Genomic DNA, 20969 nt, shown 5'->3' on the forward strand with positions numbered 1-20969 from the left:
TTTTTAGAGCTTTATTATATAAGGAGGGAGAGAGGGGGAGGAGAAAGAAGAGAGCCAGGCCTGGAGAGAGAGAAAGATGGTGGAGGGGGAGCAGAGCGGAGCAGGGAACGGAGAGAGCAGAGAGAGAGCATGGGGTCTGCATCCAGCTTTTTAAGGCACCTACGTAATCACCAACACCCCCTGATGATGTAAGACGCAAGACCCTAAGCTGCGCATATGCAGGAGTGAGGGCAGGATCCTAATAATGGGTTTGTTTTTTTTCTAATGATTTATTAATTTATGTTTTATAAGTGTTTTCCTGTATATGCCTGTGTACCACATGTGTACATTGCCTGCTGAGGCCAGAAGAGGGCACTGGATCTCCCGGAACTAGAGTTACAAACAGTTGTGAGCCACAGTGTAGGTGCTGAAGATCCAAGCTGGGTCCTCTGCAAAAGCAGCCAGTGCTCTTAGCTGCTGAGCTGTCTTTCTAGCCCTGCTTTTTTCCATTTTTGGGTGTGTGGGGGGTACAGGCTTGCATGCATATTTACATATTGAAGGGAATTATGTATGCACGTGTGTAAACGCACGTGGAGGCTTGTGGCTTACGTCAGGGACCCTGTTGATTGCTCTTTCATCTTATTCATTGAAGCAATGTCTCTCAGTCAAAACCAGAGCTCCCTGATAGGGCTAATCTTGCTTGCCAACTTGCTCTGGGGATTCTGCCCCTCCCTCTTCTCCTCTTCTCAACCCCCTCCCCCCCACATACAAGGCTGGAATCAGCAGACTGCCCTACCCACCCAGCACTCATGTGGGTTCTGGGATCTGAACTGCTAAGCAGTCTCCCTGGTCCTGGGCTATTGGCTTTTTAATGACCATTTCAGTATCACTTCTCATTATAACTCTGTTTAGATGTCCTGTTTCAGTGTCTCGACATCAGTGGCTCTCTCGACCTGTGGGTCTCAAACCCTTTGGGGGTTACATGGCAGCTATTTACACTCGGATTCTTTTTTTTGTTTTTGTTTTTTTGTTTTTTTCGAGACAGGGTTTCTCTGTGTAGCTTTGCGCCTTTCCTGGAACTCACTTGGTAACCCAGGCTGGCCTCGAACTCACAGAGATCCGCCTGGCTCTGCCTCCCGAGTGCTGGGATTAAAGGCGTGTGCCACCACTGCCCGGCTACACTCGGATTCTTAACAGTATTGAGATTACAGTTACGAAGTAGCAAAGAGAATAATTTTATGGCTGGGGTCACCACATGAGGAACTGTATTAAAGGGTCACAGCTTTAGGAAGGTTGAGAACCACTGCTCTATATAGTCCTGGTTGTCCTGGAACTCACCCTGTAGACCAAGCTGCCTGCAACTCACCAAGATTCATCTGCCTCTGCTTCTGCCTCCTGAGTGCTAGGATAAAGGCCTGTGATACCATGAGTGACTTCTGTTTCCTCTTGAATAAGTTTCAGTGTTTGTATATTCCTATAAATTTGTCAGTTTCATATATTTTTATTTCATTTGACTGTTGTTTATGGCATTCCCTTGTAAGCCCCTTTATTTCTGTGAGCTTGGTAGTAATGTTCCATCTTTGCTTTTTTCTTTCTTTCTTTATTTTGGGGGGAGGGGTGGTTTTTTCCGTGTGTGTGGTTTTTTTGGTTTTGTTTTTTAAGGCAGGGTCTCTCTGTGTAATGCTGGTTGTCATGGAACTCACTTTGTAGACCAGGCTGGCCTCAAACTCGTGGAGATCCACTCCTCCGGAGTGCCAGGATTATAGGCATGCGCTACCACTGCCCGGCTCCCGTCTTTGTTTAAGTAACTTGAACCTTCTCTCCTGTATTTTTGGTCAGTCTAATTTACATGTTTATCTATGTTGCTGATTTTTTTCAAAGAACTAATTTTGTGTCATTGATGTTTCATGTTGCTTTTCCTGTCCCCGATTTTATTTATTTCCAACTTTAATGTTTCTACTTTTACTTTCATGACTTTAGCTCATTTTATCTCTAGATTTTTTTTTTTCACAGTGAAAATCTGGTACCTGGCAGGTTTGTAGACGTATAAATTCCTCTGGGCACTGTGCTTGTTACCTGCACCCGTGAGTTTGGGGCACGTTGTGCTTCTGTTTCCACTTACGTGAAGCAAGGAAACAAGGCCCACCAAAATTCCTCAGAGCTTGCTTTTTTGGAGCCTGGAGTCAGCTTTTCCTCCCCTCAGATAAAGTCTCCTCCAGCGGGTGCAGCGCTTCTGTTACTTTCCAGAGTCCCAAAACAGTCCTCCTTAGCCGGCTTTGCAAGGGTTTGTGTTGTTCTGGGGAGAGGGTTTTCCAGTGGCTCTCTCTCTCATTGCTGGGTTAAGGCACTCTCCTCCCGGGGCTGTATCCAGACTAGGTAACTCAGAAGTCCTGCTGCGCTATACACTTCCATAGGAGCAAACTACGGGCAAAACAGCGTGAAACAGTCAAAACTGTTTATTGATAAGAAATGGTAATGTTTTCTCTTTTCTGTCTTTAGAAAGCAGCACCAGTCAAGTTTAAAAATCTATACTGCTTTTGTTTTTAATATTTATTTGAGAGAGGGAGAGAGAATAGAGGATGTGGGTATTCCACAGAGCCACAGAGGCCAGAAGAGTCAACCCCCCTGCCCCCGAGCTGGAGCTACAGGCAGTTGGGAGGCACCTGCCATGGGTGCTGGGGACTGAACTCACCGTGTTCTTCTCAGCCCCTTAGCTCTCACTTGCAGGTAAATCAGTAGGATTTAAACTGATAGTGCTTCCTCCTTTTTTTCCAAGCCCACCATACTCAGGGAGGAGAAATAACTCTTCATTACCTGCATGCTATTCCTCTGACACACAGACCCATCTTCTTCCTCAAATAGATTCCCAATGCAAGCTTTAAGCATAACTAATAACCTTGCGGAGCAGTTTTCTATTTCAACTGCCTATCTCTAAATTTTTATTTATTTATTTATTTTTATTTTATGTGTGTGGGTGTTTTGCCTGTATGTATGTCTGTCTGTGTAGCTTGTGCATACAGTGTCTGCAGAATCCAGATCCCCTGGAACGGGAGTTATAGGCAGTTATGAGCTGCCATGTGGGTGCTGGGAATTGAACCAGGATCCTCGGGCAGAGCAGCCAGTGCTCTTAACCACTGAGCCATCTCTCCAGCCCCCTCAACTGCCTATCTCTAGAGTGGTGGTCCACATGGAGACAATATCATTCCCTAGAGTGGAACACTGTGCCCCACTCAACATGGCATTGGTCTCTGTTCATTTTTCCGGTAAGTTATTATCTTACAAGTGAGATGGCTCAAATGCATTAAAGCTAGCCCTGTGGCCGCTTGACGGTGGGAGGCAAGAGGAGAATTACCAAGAACCCCAGAGAGGTAGCAATTAGCAGGTTTGGACTGGAAGCTCTGACAACAGAGCTCTACAAGTGAGGCAAAGAGGAGTGAAATAATTTATCCAAGGCCACATTGCTAATAAATAGATCAGAGTGATGGAAATTTGAATGGATGAAGCGAGAGCAGAAGGAGAGTCTTGTTTCAGTGACTTTGCTGCCCTGCCGTCGGGATCCCTTGGAGCCCCCTTTGATTCTCGGTCCCCTCGCTGCTGCTCTGGGTCAGGTTCTCAGACTTCAGTGTGTACACGCATCAGCCCAGCATCAGTGGACCGGGTGTGGAGCACGGGAGTCTGAATTTTTAGTGAGCACACAGGCTGTGCACACAACCTGATACACAAATCGTACTTGGAGCAGCCGGGCTCTGACCAGCTGTCTTATCCACATCTGAGTTCACGGAAGTTATTCCTAAGCGGTCTGTCCTCAGATACTGGGATTATTTTACAGTGTGTGTGTGTGTGTGTGTGTGTGTGTGTGTGTGTGTGTGTGTGTGTGTGTGGTTTGTCTCTTTATTTGCTTGCTTGTTTTCCCCAAGCTCTTAGCTGTGTTTGCTCGTTCCTACTCACACATTTCTGTCCATCCTCCAGTCTCCACCCCTGCCATAGTTATGGGATGTTAGCACTACAAAAAGGTATTTCTCAATCCCTCTCTTTCTACCTTTTCCCCCTTCCTCCTTCCTTTTCTTTGTGGTTTGGGATTGAGCTCAGGGCCTTTCACATGCCAAACAGATGCTTCACTGACCTACAGCTCTAGCCCCTTAAATGTAGTACTTTGTTCATGAGATATTTTACTGGCTGCATGGCATGCATATTCACTGGAAATCAGGCTGTGTCCTAACAACAATTAGGGAAATTTTCACTAATTTATGTACTCTTGTGTTGGAATATCTTTCCCAATCTTTTATAACTTTTGTGAGTATACCTGGATCATGGCTTTAATTAACTCTATTATTTATTTATTTACTTGTTGGCTTTTTGAGACAGGGTTTCTCTGTGTAGCCCTAGCTGTCCTGGAACTTACTCTGTAGACCAGTCTGGCCTTGAATTCAGAGATCCACCTGCCTCTGCCTCTGGAGTGCTGGGATTAAAGGCATGGGCCACCACTGCTTGGCTGCCCCATTATTTATAGTACTAACTAGCATCTGCTCAGTACACCCATTTATCAATGAGATTAGCTTCTTGCCAGAAGAATATAAAACACATATACACATCCTAAAGACAGCAGTTCACAGCGCTCATCTCTGTCCTCTGGCTCTCCCATTCCTTCCACCCCTTCTCTGAAGATGTTTCCTGAGCCTGAGGTGGGACACAGGTTGATAGATGTGTCTCATTTAGGAGTCTCAGTCATTTCTTTTCAGCACTTTGACCAATTATGAATCTCTGTGTTAACTCCTTCCTGCCCATTCCAAGGCAAAAAGAAGCTTCTTTGAGCAAGGTTGAGAAAAGCTCAAATCTACGAGTATAAACATAAATATTTAGAAGGCAGTTTGACTATATGACCATTTACAAAAGAATGGTTACTAGGGCTTATGGCCCCTTAAGCCATGGGCTTTGACCAGGTTTATAGTACCAGGCATGAATTCCCTTGTATGGGGCAGGCCTTATATGCAATCAGGAAGTGATTGGTTATCCCATAACGTCATGCCACTTGACTTAGTTAAGGGTTACTATTGCTGTGATGAAACACCATGACCAAAGCAACCCCGGGCAGTGGAGACTGGAGGATGGACAGAAATGTGTGAGCAGGAATGAGCAAACACAGCTAAGAGCTTGGGGTTTATTCAGCTTGCACTTCAATATGACAGTTCATTACCGAAGGAAGTCAGGACAGGAACTCAAGCAGGGCAGGAACCTGGAGGCAGGAGCTGATGCAGAGGCCATGGAGGGTACTGCTTACCAGCTTGCTACTAAGAGACTGTTCAGCCTGCTTTCTTACAGAACCCAGGACCACCAGTCCAGGATGGCACTACCCATAATGGGCTGGCCCTCCCTCATCAGTCACTAATTAAGAAAATGCCCTACAGACTTGCCTAGAGCCAGCTCTTACGAAGCCATTTTCTCATGTGGGGCTCCCTCCTTTCTGGTGACTTGACTCTCTTGCCTTCTGTCAAGCTGTCAAAGAACTAACCGGTACAACATTATTATGCCATTGAGGACATCCTGCCGGACAGACCGACATTGTAGCACACAGGGTACAGTGCTGGAGAAGACCGTTGACATATTTTCTTCCCCAGAAGATTGCATAGCACCCCAAAGCATGTAGTTTCTTTAGCAATGGAGTCTCTCCACCAAGTTCTTGCGGGCAACAAAGAGCAATGGCAGTAGCCAGTGTCGTTTGGGGCAGATCTCTAGGACCTCCATGACCATGGCTTTGTACTCACAAACTCACAAACGTCTGTTATTACCTCCCTAAGTCAATGATAGTTGAGCTCAGAGCTGCACGAAACGAGAGAGTTAGCCATGCAAATGTGTGAGGAAGGAGAGTTTTGTGTATCAAGATCAAGCCAGTCACGACTCCAGCACAGATGAGAGACAGGTTCCCAAGACCGCAAGCCACGCTGGGAAGATACTGGCTGTGGATGGCAGCTGAGGGAGACTCGTCATTTTTCTTTGGGGTTGCAGCCCCTGGAGGTTGCCCACGCTCTAGTGGCAAGCCCCATACCCATGCACACAAGGGCAGCACTAATTGGTTGCCGTGGGTCATTACAAAGAACAAGTAAACAGAGGACATGAAATTGGGAAGAGGGCATGCTGGGTGGTCCAGAGGGAGCTGGAGGTGAGAAATGGAGGAGGCTATCATCATGCATGGCATGCACATATGAATTCTCAAAGAACAAATAAAATATTTCTAAGACATATGTGCAAGAAAGAGATCGGAAATGAACTAATATTCTAAAGAAGGAACACGAAAGACGTCTTCAAATTATGTTTGGCAACTCACAGTTCTTCTAAGTGGGGCTATTATTAAATCACTAGGAAAAAATGAGTGAAAGGCAGATTCAAAAATTGTATGCTTTTTTGGACTTGTGATCGAATCACTTCATGATTAATATTAGCAGAAGTGCTACTCTACACCGAACCAAACTACTCTGGAGACTTTATTGAACATCTTCTTCTGGAGCACCCTTGAAGCTAAGCACATCCACTTATTCATTCATTCATTCCACAAATACTTATTCAACACCTATTATGTCGTCAGGACTGCTAAGTTCCTGCTGTCACAGAGCTTACACTTAATGGGACAAGCACACGACACCACCAACAAAATCAACCGTTAGGGTATGTGAGAGAGGAGACAGAGCAAATGTCTGTGCTGCTGTGACCAGTGGGGGCTCCCAAAGACACAACATCTGAGCAAGAGGTTGAACGAAATGAGCGATTCAGTCGTGACGTTGTGTAAAGGAGGAGTGTGCTGTGTACTGAGAAGCTGACGTCCCCACGGAAGAGCACTTGGTGACTCTGAAGGCCACAGTTGTAATTTTACTTAGAGATATGAAGAAGCCACGGGAACGTGGGGTACACGTGGTGTCATGATTTGACTTCCATTTTTTTAAAGATCTCAGAGGAGCTGGGAACATGGCTCTGGGGTTAATAGCACTGGCTGCTTTCCAAGGGGACCTGTTCGGCAGCTCACAACAGGCTGGAACTGCAGCTCCAAAGATCTCCAGCTCCTTTGGCACCTGCACTATATACACATGTTCTTACACAAGCACATACTAAACATGCCATTAAAAATAAAGTGAATCAAAAGGAATTTTAAGTTAAAATCCTTTTCTTCGGGTTTAAAAACTTCTTGAGTAGTTTCATGTTCTCTTTCTTGCATTAACTAGACAAAAAATGTATTTTCAATGCCCTCCATTTAAAGGAAGTCTTTAATCTTTAAAGCATTATTTATGCTGGGGGTATCATTTATGCGTGATGGCTCAGTGCTGAGAGAACGTGCTACTCTTACAGAGGACCAGGGTTTGATTCCCAGCACTCACATGGTGGTTTACAAATACTTGGAACAACTCCAGTTCTGGAACCCTCTTCTGACCACCTCAGGCACCAGGCACAGTTGTACACATAAAATAAAAATAAATCCAAAAAACAAACAAAAACCCACAAAGTTTTTCTGAATAAAATGCAAACAACTTTGAAGAACTCTCCGCACAAAGTATTTTTTGATTTTTAAGTCTTGCCCCACCAAAATTTTCAGTTGCTTCTCTCACAGCTGATTTGATAAATCCAAAAACAAAAATTAAAAATCCCCCTTTTTCTTAGCCAGGCGGTGGTGGCACACACCTTTAATCCCAGTACTTGGGAGGCAGAGACAGGGGGATCTCTGTGAGTCTGAGGCCAGCCTGGTCTACAGAGGGAGTCCCAGGACAGCCAAGACTACACAGAGAAACTCTGTCTTAAAAAACAAAAACAAAAACAATCCCCCTTCTTTGCCAAATCTGTCCAAAGCCTCTGTATAAATAAGTGGTGGCCTCTTTTGGAATTCACTTACATCAGTTAAAGTAACAATTAATTGAATGACTTGAATGTGATAATAACCACAGTTGGGATAAACAAGGCTGACTTGGAGACTCCCCGGTGGAAGCTGAGCTGAGGAATTTGAAGACACTCACTGCGCTTCCACAAGAAGGTAAAGCCTGTTGGTTCATCTGCTGTGACAGCTAAGTAGAGGTTTGGTCCGGAAAACATCTGTTTCGAGTAAAGGTGCATGTTCATGTGGATATAGATTTGTAAGCGTAGGGAGATTTTTCTGGTTGGACTTTCAGGAAATTGCTAGCTGTGGTTTGCCTGTGAGGAGGCTGACCAGAGCATGACTTTGGAGGGATAATTTCTTCTCATTCTATACTCTCTCTGGAACTGAACCACGGCTGGTAGAGAGCCACCATGTAAATGCTGGGAATCTGTCTTCAGGTTTCTATTGCTGCGATGGCACACCGTGACCAAAGCAAGCTGGGGAGGAAAGGGTTTGTTTTGCTTATACTTCTATCATTGAAGGAAGTCAGGACAGGAACTCAAGCAGGGCAGGAACCCGGAGGCAGGAGCTGATGCAGAGGCCAGGAGGAGTGCTGCTTACTGCCTTGCTCTTCATGACCTGCTCAGCCTGCTTTCTTACAGAACCCAGGACCACCAGTGTGGGAGCCCACAGTGACCCCAGTTTGTGCCTTGATTCCATCTTGACTCAAAATCAGAGAGTTCAAGCTTGTCTTTGCCCCTTTGGCTGGATAACAGGATGTTTGGCCAAAGGCATAGTCACCAGGTGCCTTGAGAATTAAGCAGGTGTTTACACTTGTTTGTACCTTGAACCATGGTGTCCTTGAGAGGGGGAGGTCTTTTGTCCCCCATTGCTTTGTGTATAAAAAAGGCTGTGAGAAATAAACTCAGGGCTGCTGTGGTATTGACTCAGAGCCCTCCTGAAGCTATCCTGTGTCTCTGCTTTCTCTATCTATTATTTCTCAGTCCTCACTCCCCCATTCAGGACTGTTCAACAGGCCAGGTGGGGCCCAGCACACCAGTCCAGGGAAGGTACCACCCACCACAGGCTGGGCCTTCCCTCATCAATGATTAATTAAGAAAATGTCTTGCAGGCATGCCTACAGCCCTGCATCATATGGAAGCATTTTCTCAATTGAGGTTCTCTCCTCTCAGATGACTTTAGCTTATGTCAAGTTAACATAAAACTGCTCAGGACAGAATCGAACCTGGGTTGTCTGGAAAAGCAGCCAATACTTTTAACTGGCGAGCCATCTCTCCAGCTGTTTTTCTAACTGTTAGGTCTCAAACAAAGTGAGGACAAATGGGTAACTGAGGTGCCTATTTAAGATATTGAAGTGGACGCTGGCTGCCAGGTTCTCCCAGAATCTCTCAGCAAGCCCCTGTCACAGGGTCATCCTGGCTGGCACAGTCTGCTCCCTAAGGTAAACCCCTCCAGCCCCTGGGCTTCCCTTCCCTTCCCCCAGCTTCTCTGAGGCCTGTATAACCCAGCCATCTGGCTACAAGTCCTCTTGATTCTTCTCCTCTCTTGGTCTCGTGGTTCTCTTGGTTCCTGGTGCTCTCCCTGGCCCCTCTCTCTCTTCTCTTCCTCTCTCGCTCCCACCCACCCACCCCCCCCGCCCCCCCAACCCTCTCTCCACTAGCAGCCCAGTTCAATCTGCTGACCTTGCTCAGTCTGGACCCTTCCAGATGCCTCTGCCTGTTCTCTCTCTCTTATCTACAATAAACTTTCTTCTCAACTGCACCTAGAAGCAGTCATGTCCTCAGTTTTTCATTCACTAGCCACAACTGCTGTTCACTTTTATCAGGGAAGCGTATAAGATTAAAGCCGATAAAGAGCAGGACAAGTAGGTGAGGGATGTGGAGGAGAGCACAGCTGGATTGGTTTTTGCTCCCCTCGGACAAGATGACTGTCTTTCCCGTGACTTTTTATATGAGCTTATGAATCTCCTTCATTGTGCAGGAATTGGTATAAATCAAATCTCTGTTTTAAGCAAAGTTCGCCCACCTTTGCTTTCTGTTTCCTGTATATCTGTAGCAAGGTGATTCTGGACTGCAGGTTTTTAAATATTCAATATAAGAAAGACTGAAAGGGGCTATTCTAAGTTTTACATAGACTCAGAGGTGACACCAATGTTGAAACTATTGGACTGCCAGACTTATCCGAATATTAATTCCCACATATAACCTTTTAGAGGTGAGACAAAGGGGCACGCAAGATGGCTCAGAGATTGGTAAAGACACTTCAGTGCCAAGCCTGATGACCTGATTTGATCCCCAGAACACACAGGCAGAGGAGAGAACTGACTCCAGCTAGTGGTGCCCTGACCTCCACCCACAGGCCTTGTCCCCATAAACAAACAAATGAATAAGTGAATGTAATAAAACTTTGTTTAAAAAAAAAAGAGGCCAGGCGGTGGTGGCGCACGCCTTTAATCCCAGCACTCGGGAGGCAGAGCCAGGCGGATCTCTGTGAGTTCGAGGCCAGCCTGGACTACCAAGTGAGTCCCAGGAAAGGCGCAAAGCTACACAGAGAAACCCTGTCTCGAAAAACCAAAAAAAAAAAAAAAAAAAAAAAAAAGAGATTCAGAACTTCTTTGTTGTTGTTGTTGTTGTTTGGGTTTGGGTTTGGTTTTTCAAGACAGGGTTTCTCTGTGCAGCTTTGGGCCTGTACCTGGCTCTCGCTCTGTAGACCAGGCTGGCCTCGAACTCACAGCATTCCCGAGTGCTGGGTGAAAGATTTACAACAAGCCCCCACGGTCAGGCGTGTCTGCTTATGCCTGGCGGATACTTCCGCCTAGCTAGGTCCAGGTCCAGATAGCCATTTCCGGGTCAGGGCATCTCGCGTGACCAAGATCCATGACGTCCCACTGGCCACGTAAGCGCGCAACGTGGCCATGTGATCTACGCGCTTGCGTGTAGTAGTGACGCTGATCTGTCCACGCCCAGCCTTTAAAATCCGGCACCATGTTCCCGGTTCCTTCTTCTTCTTCTTCCTTCTTCTCCACACACGTGTTTTCCACAGGCCTGTTCACTCTCTGTCCCTTTAATAAAACTCTTGTTAGCGGATTCTGTCGTGTTTCGTGGCATTTCCTTGCAGGGTAAGCACACAACGCAGCCGAAAAACTAACACTGGGATTAATGGTGTGCACCACCACCGCCCTGCAAGATTCAGAACTTCTGAGGATCGCAAACTTTGAGGAAATGCATCTGACAGGTTCCACAGAACCAGGACACATGCCTGTGGGTTAGCTTCCTTACAGGCAATCCTCTGACAAGGATTTTAAGAAAGGTATCCTTTTCCTTCCTTGTTTTTCTCAAAGACAGGGTCTCATGTATCCCAAGCTAGTTTCAAGGCCCCTATGTTTCCAAGCATAACCTTGAACTTCTGACCCTCCTGCTTCCACCGCTGGAGTGCTAGGATTACAGTGTGGATCACTACGTAAGTGCGAGGGTATCTGTGGTCATGGGATGTCCTGGAGGCAGAGTTACAGGCAGTTGTAAACCACCAAACTTGGGTCCTCTGGAGAGCAGCCAGTGCTCTTAACTGCTGAGCCAACTCTCCAGCCCCCGACTCATGGTGCCCATTAGAATTTAAAGACCAGTCTCCTTCAAGTTTTAGAAAATTATATAATTTCCAAAGTGTTAGTTCAGACGTTTCCCCTTCCCTTGAGGGTTGGTCTATTGGTGGGAGTGACTGTTAGTTTTTCGGCTGCGTTGTGTTCTTACCCTGCAAGGAAATGTCACGAAACACGACAGAATCCGCTAACAAGAGTTTTATTAAAGGGACAGAGAGTGAACAGGCCTGTGGGAAACACGTGTGTGGAGAAGAAGGAGGAAGAAGAAGAAGAAGAAGGAACCGGGAACATGGCGCCGGATTTTAAAGGCTGGGCGTGGACAGATCAGCGTCACTATTACACGCAAGCCCGTAGATCACATGGCCACGTTGCGCGCCTACGTAGCCAATGGAACGTCACGGATCTTGGTCACGCAAGATGCCCTGACCCGGAAATGGCTATCCTGACCTGGAACTGGCTAGGTGGAAGTGTCTGTTGGGCATATGCGAACACGCCCGACCGTGGGGGCGTGTTGTAAACCTTTCATCCCTGACTCTTCCTTTTTTAAAAAAGAAAAAAATTGTGGTTGCCTGGGTATGGGGGCGACGTTTCTCTCAAAGACTGCTTCCAGCTGAATAGTGGGCGTTGGTTGGCTCTTGGGGGGCAGGGGGATGAGGGGGTATATTGTGAAGTCCTGGGATAATGGTGGGCAGGTCCTGGAATGAAGTTCTGCCGTCCCCTCGTTCTGCAGCTGTCCATCCGTGCTGTGGCTGGGAACCTTCTGTTTGACAAGATACTGTTGACATAGAAAAGGCTTAGAGAGAAAGAATCATTATTATTTTATTTTGGAGTTGGCATTTGTCTGAGGTAGATCTGGCCTGTCCAGATAGAGACATGTGATATTTACCTGAGGTAGATCTGGCCTTAGTACTCTGCTTAATTTCTATCTGAGACAAGCCTTATTAGAGGTAGTTTATTTAAGGCACCGGTTTCCCTTATTAGGTTAGCATTTAGGAAACGCAGGTTATCAGTTACTGAGTATCGAACAATGATAGATTATTGTATTACATTATTCCTTACCGCCTGGATATTTTTGATGGTCCTTTTTGCCTCCGGCTCTGTGTGTCTACCTGAGAGACTGTGTCTACCTGAGAGACTGGTAGGGGAAAGGAATTGTTAGAGTCAGAAGAGTGAGTGGCTAGGAGGAGAAGTAAAGGAGCCGCTGGCGCGTCTGGGATGAGGCGAATGTGTGGAGCGAAAGAAATGGACGCTCCTACCTTAGCTAGAAGATCCCCCCCCATTAAAGGTACAGGGCAGCTTGGCACCACTAAGAATGTGTGTGTGAGAGGGATGCCTCTGAAAATGCAATTGAGTGGTGGTGTCTGATGAGGTAGATAAAGCTGTCCCCAACCCCGACAATAGGGAGACGAGCAGGAGAGGTGGGCCTCCAAAACTCTCTCAGGACAGAGTAGGTAGCTCCGGTGTCCAAAAGGAACGAGATGGGGCCGCCCATTGACCTTTATAATTACCCTAGGTTCCCTGTGTGAGATGGGAGTGGCCGGGGCAGAAACCAGGCAGCAGCAGTCCTCGCTGTAAGCCAAGCCTACAAAGTCAGCTGGAGGGTGGTCTTCATCTGGCGTTCCTATGTCGCTTGGGACATTAGGACAGTCAGCTGACCAGTGACCCTTTTGGCAACACTTTGGACAAGGCTTTGTCGGTGCCCTTCATGGGCCGGTGGTGCAAGCCTGGGCCCAATGGCCTTCTCTCCCACACTTGAAGCAGGGACCAGATGGCTTTCGGGGAGCCGGTCGGGCAGTGCTTGCCAGCATCTGGCAGCTCCTTTTATGGGCTTTTTCATCTCTACCATGGAACACCTTAAACCCTATCACCAGCACATCTGCCTGTGGAGTTAGAGGGCCGTTCTCCAAACGTTTAAGTTTATCCCTAATGTTAGGGAAGCTCTGTGAGACAAACTGGGTTATTAGCAGCTGCCTGCCCTCAGGGCTCTCCAGGTCTAAGCTAGTGAACTGAAGTAGAGCTTTGGTGAGCTGCTCTAGGAAATGAGACGGATTTTCGTCCTTATCTTGATTAACCATTTTTAGTTTTTCATAGTTTACTGGTTTTAGGGCAGCCTTACGGAGACCTGTCAGGAGACAGATAATAAACCTATCTCTGGCTAGACAGCCACCCTGGGTGTTATAATCCCAGTGTGGCTCTCGGTCAGGAACCGCCTCAGCTCCTGGAGGGTGTGAAAGGTTAGTTTGATGAATTTCGTCTGCATGAATCCTAGCCTGCTCCCAAACCCGCCTGCGCTCCTCAGGAAGTAAGTTATTAGAAAGTATCATGAATATATCATGAAAGGTAAGACTATAAGATTGAGTTATATATTGAAACTGTTTAATAAAGGCAGCAGAATTAAAAGTATAAGAACCCAGCTTACTTTCTATCTGAGAGAGTTCTGCTAGAAAGAATGGAACATGAACTTTAATCAGTCCATCCACACCAGCCACCTCTCGCAAAGGGAGAACAGTGGAAGGTTTTGGATGGCTGGAATCTGGCAATTTAGCAGCCCGAGAGCGGGTGGTAGGAGGAGTGAAGTTTGGAGCTAGGGCAGGGCCTTTGGAACCGGCCGCTGCCGAGGAAGGAGCAGCTTTAGAAGAAGAAGAATCCGGAAGGGGAGCGGAAGGAACGGTTTTCTAGGAGTTGGAGCTGGAGGTCGAATAGGTGGAGGTTCATTAGCAGGATCTAGAGTCAGAGATTCCGGAGTCAGAGAATCCTCCGGTTCAGGCATAGCCAGGAGCATATGAGCAGGAGAGAAGGAATCCAGAAGAGACGGTTTAGCACTGAGAAAGAAAAATGCTATAACATAGGGCAACTCTTGCCATCTGCCTGAGCGCTGACAGTAATTAGATAACTCCCGTAAAATATCAGGATCTAAGGAGCCGCTCGGCGGCCATTTTTGTTGTTTTCTAAAGAATACTTTGGCCATTTTTTAGAACATAGACGAGTTAACTTAGGAATCTTTATGTAAGGCATTAAACTGAGAGGTTTTAAAGCTTCAACAAGACAGCCTAATGAAGAGGAAGGACTAACAGGGTTGGAAGCCTTGTTTCCCATGTCTGCAGCGGAGAGGCAGAAAAATAAAAACGATAAAAAAACAAACGTGATCCGGAGCCAAGGCCCCAGGCGTCCCCAAGGCCAAGGACGGATCCCGGGCACAAGCCGCTCCTTGGCTCGTCAGCCACAGAAACAGGGGCCCTCGCCACGTGAGGAAAGGATTCCCCGGGAATCCAGACAGCGTCTGCCACTTCGTCAAGTCGGATGAACGTGTCGGCCCCACGTGGCCCCCAGGACGCACCCAACGGCGGTGGTCCCAACGCGAGAAATATCTCAGGCTGCAGACGTGGGAGAGGGCTAGAAATCTGAGGCCTGCGATAGGGGCCGACCGTAGCCAATGAAGACCGTGGTCGGGGGGTTCCCCCGGTCTCAAGAATACTGGTGAGGTACCGGTTGTTCTCACAGATTCAGGAAACCGTTTACACTGGCCGAAAAATGGGGGGGACTCACCAATCGGAGAAAGCGGTGTTGCATGGAATTTTTGCGGTCAGGCGAAATGGAGAGCGGTCTGTCGCGTACGGAGCAGAGTGTTGCAGTCCCCGGTTACGGGTTTCCAGGCGCAGGGCGCCCGGAAGCGCCCGCTCGGTTTCGGCACCAAAATGTTAGTTTTTCGGCTGCGTTGTGTTCTTACCCTGCAAGGAAATGTCACGAAACACGACAGAATCCGCTAACAAGAGTTTTATTAAAGGGACAGAGAGTGAACAGGCCTGTGGGAAACACGTGTGTGGAGAAGAAGGAGGAAGAAGAAGAAGAAGAAGGAACCGGGAACATGGCGCCGGATTTTAAAGGCTGGGCGTGGACAGATCAGCGTCACTACTACACGCAAGCCCGTAGATCACATGGCCACGTTGCGCGCCTACGTAGCCAATGGAACGTCACGGATCTTGGTCACGCAAGATGCCCTGACCCGGAAATGGCTATCCTGACCTGGAACTGGCTAGGTGGAAGTGTCTGTTGGGCATATGCGAACACGCCCGACCGTGGGGGCGTGTTGTAAACCTTTCAGTGACTTTGAAGAAATTCTGTGTCCAGTGGCTCAGCACCTGATGAGAATTTTAGGTAGCTGAACGGGCAGTGTGAAGAGTTCTTGAGGCCATACTGAAGCCGCAAGTTAAGCCCCCACCCACCCTAATCCACCCCTGTGAGAATTTACTCCAGACACTCAGGGAATAAGGAAAAAGCTCTTTAACAGCGTGAATCCAGAATAACAGCCTAAGAAAAACCAGCCAGGAACAGGACATCTTAACAGCTTATATGTCTTAGGATTTAACATTCCACATGTCCTGTCATCTTCAGATTTCTTTTAGGCCCCAACCCCACGTTACACTTTTAGCGATTAAAAAGAGACAGGACACTGTAGTCTGGCCATTGTGGATAAGAGGGAGACTTACCTAGCAAAGACATTATTCTAATTACTTTTGAAGTTGATCAGCGTTGTTCTGGTAACTCATTTCCAGGGGCATCCTGCCCATCTGGAAGAATTATACTTTTCCTCAGAAGGGAACCATGAGTTATGGCTAACTAGGACTTAAGGAGTGGCCGTTACCCAGTGCTGGCCCGGTGAGCTGCCTGTTAGAGGCATGTTCTTTGATGTGGGAATAGGGCTTAATTATCAGCAACCTCAGTGTACAAAACAAGCATATTCTCAGTGAAACTTCAGTTGTTAGAGTTACAAATCCTCCGCAGTTTCTAACAAGTATGGTTAGTGGCTGCTTACCTTCCAGTTAAATTAGAGGCAGGGTTCCTTCGCCAAGATCCTACTTGGTGCTACCTAGTATTTCCTAAGCAAGGTTATGGGTAATTCCTTTAAAACATCAATTAATACTCTGTTTCTCCTGTATAAGTATTCTGAAGAATGCCCAAGAATTAATGAAAAATAACTTTCCACTGAATCTTCTATATAATAGACTGAAGCCCTTCGTGTGTGTGTGTGTGTGTGTGTGTGTGTGTGTGTGTGTATAAGTATATACATACATACATACATATATAATGTATATATATATTATATATAGGGAGCAAGAGAGAGGAATCTGCCGGGCGGTGGTGGCGCACGCCTTTAATCCCAGCACTCGGGAGGCAGAGGCAGGCGGATCTCTGTGAGTTCGAGGCCAGCCTGGTCTACAGCACAAAATCCAGGAAAGGCGCAAAGCTACACAGAGAAACCCTGTCTCGAAAAACCAAAAAAAAAAAAAAAAAAAAAAAAAAAAAAAGAGAGAGGAATCTGATTAGAGGGAGATAGAGAAGACTTATATCCATAACAGAGTAAAATTTGTTTTTAAACTATTTGGGTTATTTCTTTCTTTTGCTCAGACCACTCTCTCATTGCCCAAGAGAACACACACACACACACACACACACACACACACACACACTTGATTGATTAGCAATGAAGGGAAGAAGTATGCATTAGCCTTAGATACTGCCTAAGATCTTTGGAGGTTCCCTAAAATAATAGCTGCTTGTAGTTGGGTCAGAAGAGACTAGGGAAGTGAAATCCCTAACAAGGTTACGGAAATTGAGAACCCAGGAGGTGCAAAGGGATATGGGTAAGTCAAGAGTCCAGAGTGGGGCCTAAACAGCCCTTGAGTTGGAGGATGCAGCCCAGTAGTAGGACTCTTGGAGGCCATAGTTTCTCCCAAGCATCAAAAGAAGGGGAGGGGTTGGGGGGAGAAATTGGTGCATAGTCAGCCTAATTCTGATCCTATTTTCTCCAATGGAAACTGAGGAAATCAATTGACAAGTCCTGTGTGCTCAAGGGTATGGCATGTGGAAGTGCTGGGTTTACGTCACTATTTTCAAAAGGCTTTGAGTTAGCACAGAGAGGCTTTAAAATGGCTGATGACCTCATCCGAGGCCATGTCCCTCTCCCTAGACAACTACCCAGTGCCAATCAATGTGGGACACAAAGGCTCAGCTTTCTCACCTCAACTTAGGCAATTCTTTTTTTTGTCCAAACGGGGTTTCTCTGTGTAGCTTTGGAGCCTTCCTAGAACTCATTTTTTAGACCAGACTGACCGTGAACTCACAGAGATCTGCCTGCCTCTACCTCCCCAGTGCTGGGATTAAAGCCACATGAACACCACCACCCAGCAGTTAGGCAATTCTTAAGAGTCCCAGTTTCAAATGGGGCCATAACAGCTGCTGAGGGATTTGTTTGTTTGTTTTTTCTTCTTTGTTGTTTTCTTTCTCTTTTCTTCTTCTTTTTTTTTTTTTTTTTAAAGACTACATGAGAGTTGAACATCTCTCCAATCCTTTTCCTTTCCTTCACTTTCACGGATACAAGAAAGCTCCCTCCAAAGTTGTTCATTCATCATCTTCAAAGTCATGAAGAGCATCCAGTCAGCTGCCTTCCAGACGCTGATCTGAAGCAGTCTTTCAGCCTGCTTTAAGAATGAAAGACTTTAAGCCAAGCGGCGGTGGTGCACGCCTTTAACCCCAGCACTTGGGAGGCAGAGCCAGGCGGATCTCTGTGAGTTCGAGGCCGGCCTGGTCTACAGAGCGAGTTCCAGGACAGGCACCAAAATTACACAGAGAAACCCTGTCTCCAAAAACCAAAAAAAGAAAGACTTTGAGGACCACATAAAGAGCCTAGGACGGTGTGGAGTCAATGTAAGCGGGGCATGAAGAAATCATTGGGGGTATAAGGTGACCTGGCTACAGTGGAGAGCCTAGGACGGTGTGGAGTCAATGTAAGCGGGGCATGAAGAAATCATTGGGGGTATAAGGTGACCTGGCTACAGTGGAAATGCTAAGACACGAAAGGGCTTTCCGACAAGACCACCAGCACAGCTTCTGAGGAGCAACAAGAGGGAATGCCGTGGGTTTGGGGATGTGATCGCAGAGGTACAGATGAGCTGACAAAATCTAAAAGTATTTAGGATGCTTAGTCAAAAGCATAAATTGATCCTATGTGGGAGTGACAGAAGAGTCAGAGATGACATCTGGGTTTCTGTCTTGAGCAACTGGTGACGTCATCATTGTCCCCAATTGAAAGCTACAGTTCCTAAAAGAGAAAGACACTTCCTACTTGTGAGGGCATCCGAGCCTAATAATTTCTAGACCTTGTCTGTAGCAACTTTCTCCTGCTCACTCCTGAGGGGGCGTACATAGCCAGCCCCTCCCCAGTTCAACTACCCCCTCACCACCACCAGAGACAAGTGCGAGCATTAAGCCCGATGGTCTAAGCCTCCAAAATAAGCATGCAACTGTTCATGCCCACAAAAGAAAAATCAACTAGACATATGAAGAAATCGAGAAAGATCATTATGGTACAGAGGTTAAAAGGCATGCATGTTGGAGCAAGTTGGTCTATATTTCAAATTTTGCTTCTCACGCTAGTATGGGAAATAAGATCCTCACTATAGTAAAAAAAAAAAAAATCAAGAGACTAGTGAACACAAAGCGGTTTTTAATATAGCGTTCTGCAGAAAGGGACGCCAGCATAGAGGAAAGGCAAAAACAGCTGGTGTGCTGAACTGGCGTAAGACAGTAGTCTTTAAAATCTCCACCCAGGAGAAAACTCTATCCTCCTTTGAAACCCTACAGGCTGGGACTTTAGTGATTCCCAACCTAGCAAAGCCCTCTTTGCTAGACAAGCAGGCACCAAACACCAGCTAGGCCTGGCATCTCCTGCTCCTCTCTAACTCTGGTGAACTGTAAGCATGCCGCATATTGAAACCGACTGTTACAGTTTATTTCTTTTCCTGGTGAGACGGTTTGGTGGGTAAAAGTCTCGCTGCACAAGTATGAGAGGCCGAGTTTGAAACCCCAGAACTCACAGAGAGCCGGAAGCAGTTGTGAACAGCTGTAATCCCAGCACTCCTATGGAGAGGTGAGAGGTGGAGACAAGAGACTCCCTGAAGCTCGTCGGCCAGCTAGCCTGGTTACACAGCAATGAACGACAAGACAATCTGTCTTCATTCCAGTACTTGAGAGGCGGAGGTGGGAGGATCTCTGTGAGTCTGAGGCCAGCCTGGACTATACACTGGGTTCCAGCTAGGACAACATAGAGAGGTGGTTCTCAACCTTCCTAATGCTGCGACCCTTTAATACAGTTCCTCATGTTGTGGTGACCCCAACCATAAAATTATTTTTGTTGCTACTTCATCACTGTAATTTTGCTACTGTTATGAATCATAAAGTACATACCTGGTATTTATCTGATAATCTTAGGTGACCCTGTGAAAGAGTCATTCAGCTCCAAAAGGGGTTACAACCCACTCAAGACATGGAGAGACCTTGTCTCAAAAAGGACCATATCTAGCATAAAGTAATCACTTAATATACATTTTGTATTGCTTCTGTAAACTCTATGAAAATAGGAATTTTTCCTTTTATTTTCCTTTGCTATTAGGAATACTGTCTAACAAAGATCATTTAATAAACACTGAACAAGTGAAATCCTTGAGGACAGAATACTGGTTGTCCTCTTGACATGAGCCTTTCCCATCTCCCTAGTTACAGAACCGAAAGTGAATCTGGGTATCTCAGCACCTGCATTGTTTCCTTGCTCCCCTTACAGCCAGCTTGGTCACTGAAATGTGAATTGAAATGTGGGAGGCTTTCACAAAGGCAGTGTCTGAAAGCGCCCTCTCCCTTGCTCTGCTTTCTGCCCTGAATCTGAAGCTGTCGTCTCATACCACAAGGACATTGCAGGGGAGTGAGCAGGCGCTGAGATGGACGGTAGACACACGGTACACTGAAGTCCTTGAGGCCTGGAGGGCTGCCGGGCCACTCCACGGGTTTCTCCTTCTAGACGTCAGATGAGTGAGAGAAATACACTTCTGTAATCAGAAGCATTGCTGTTAAGTCTTCCGGTTAAATGCTGTCCAATTCATCCAATCCATACATTTCAAATTTATGCCTTGAAACGATAGCTATAAAGCCAATTGTTCAATCTCTGAGACTTATCAAACAATCTTTAATAGGATTTTAGTGAAAGGAGGGTGATCAAAAATGGAATGTTCAGGGACAAAGAGAGTTTCCCTAACAACTAAGAGTTACTCTTCTCAGACCGTGTATGAGAGGGAATGTGACTCAGTATACTGAAACAGGAAAGCATTCTGAGGGCTGAGGACGTAGCTCAATGCTAAAATACTCGCTGTGAAACCGAAACAGGAAATATATACCTTGTAGGTAAAGGGTTCTGTCTGCAGTTAAGAATAAGTTCCTGTTTGTCTTATGGTTGACCCATCTACACCAGAGGCACTTCATCACATGTGGGTGGGAGGTTCATGGGCAGGAAACGCATCAACGTGTATGCTTGACCCTGATTGGATCTGATGGGAAGCATGGTGATTTGTGGGTTTTTCGTTTTTAAGCCCCTGCCAAACTCGTGGTCATTTTCTGGGAACCCAGAGACAGACCTGATCAGCTTCCATCCTGCCTGGCCAGTATTTAATTAAAATTTGTTTCAAATTTGGCTTTAAATTGTGGTAATGATCT

Source organism: Peromyscus californicus, unplaced genomic scaffold, assembly GCF_007827085.1.
Source record: "Peromyscus californicus insignis strain IS unplaced genomic scaffold, ASM782708v3 Scaffold_5__1_contigs__length_169319896, whole genome shotgun sequence".
Taxonomy (NCBI): domain Eukaryota; kingdom Metazoa; phylum Chordata; class Mammalia; order Rodentia; family Cricetidae; genus Peromyscus; species Peromyscus californicus.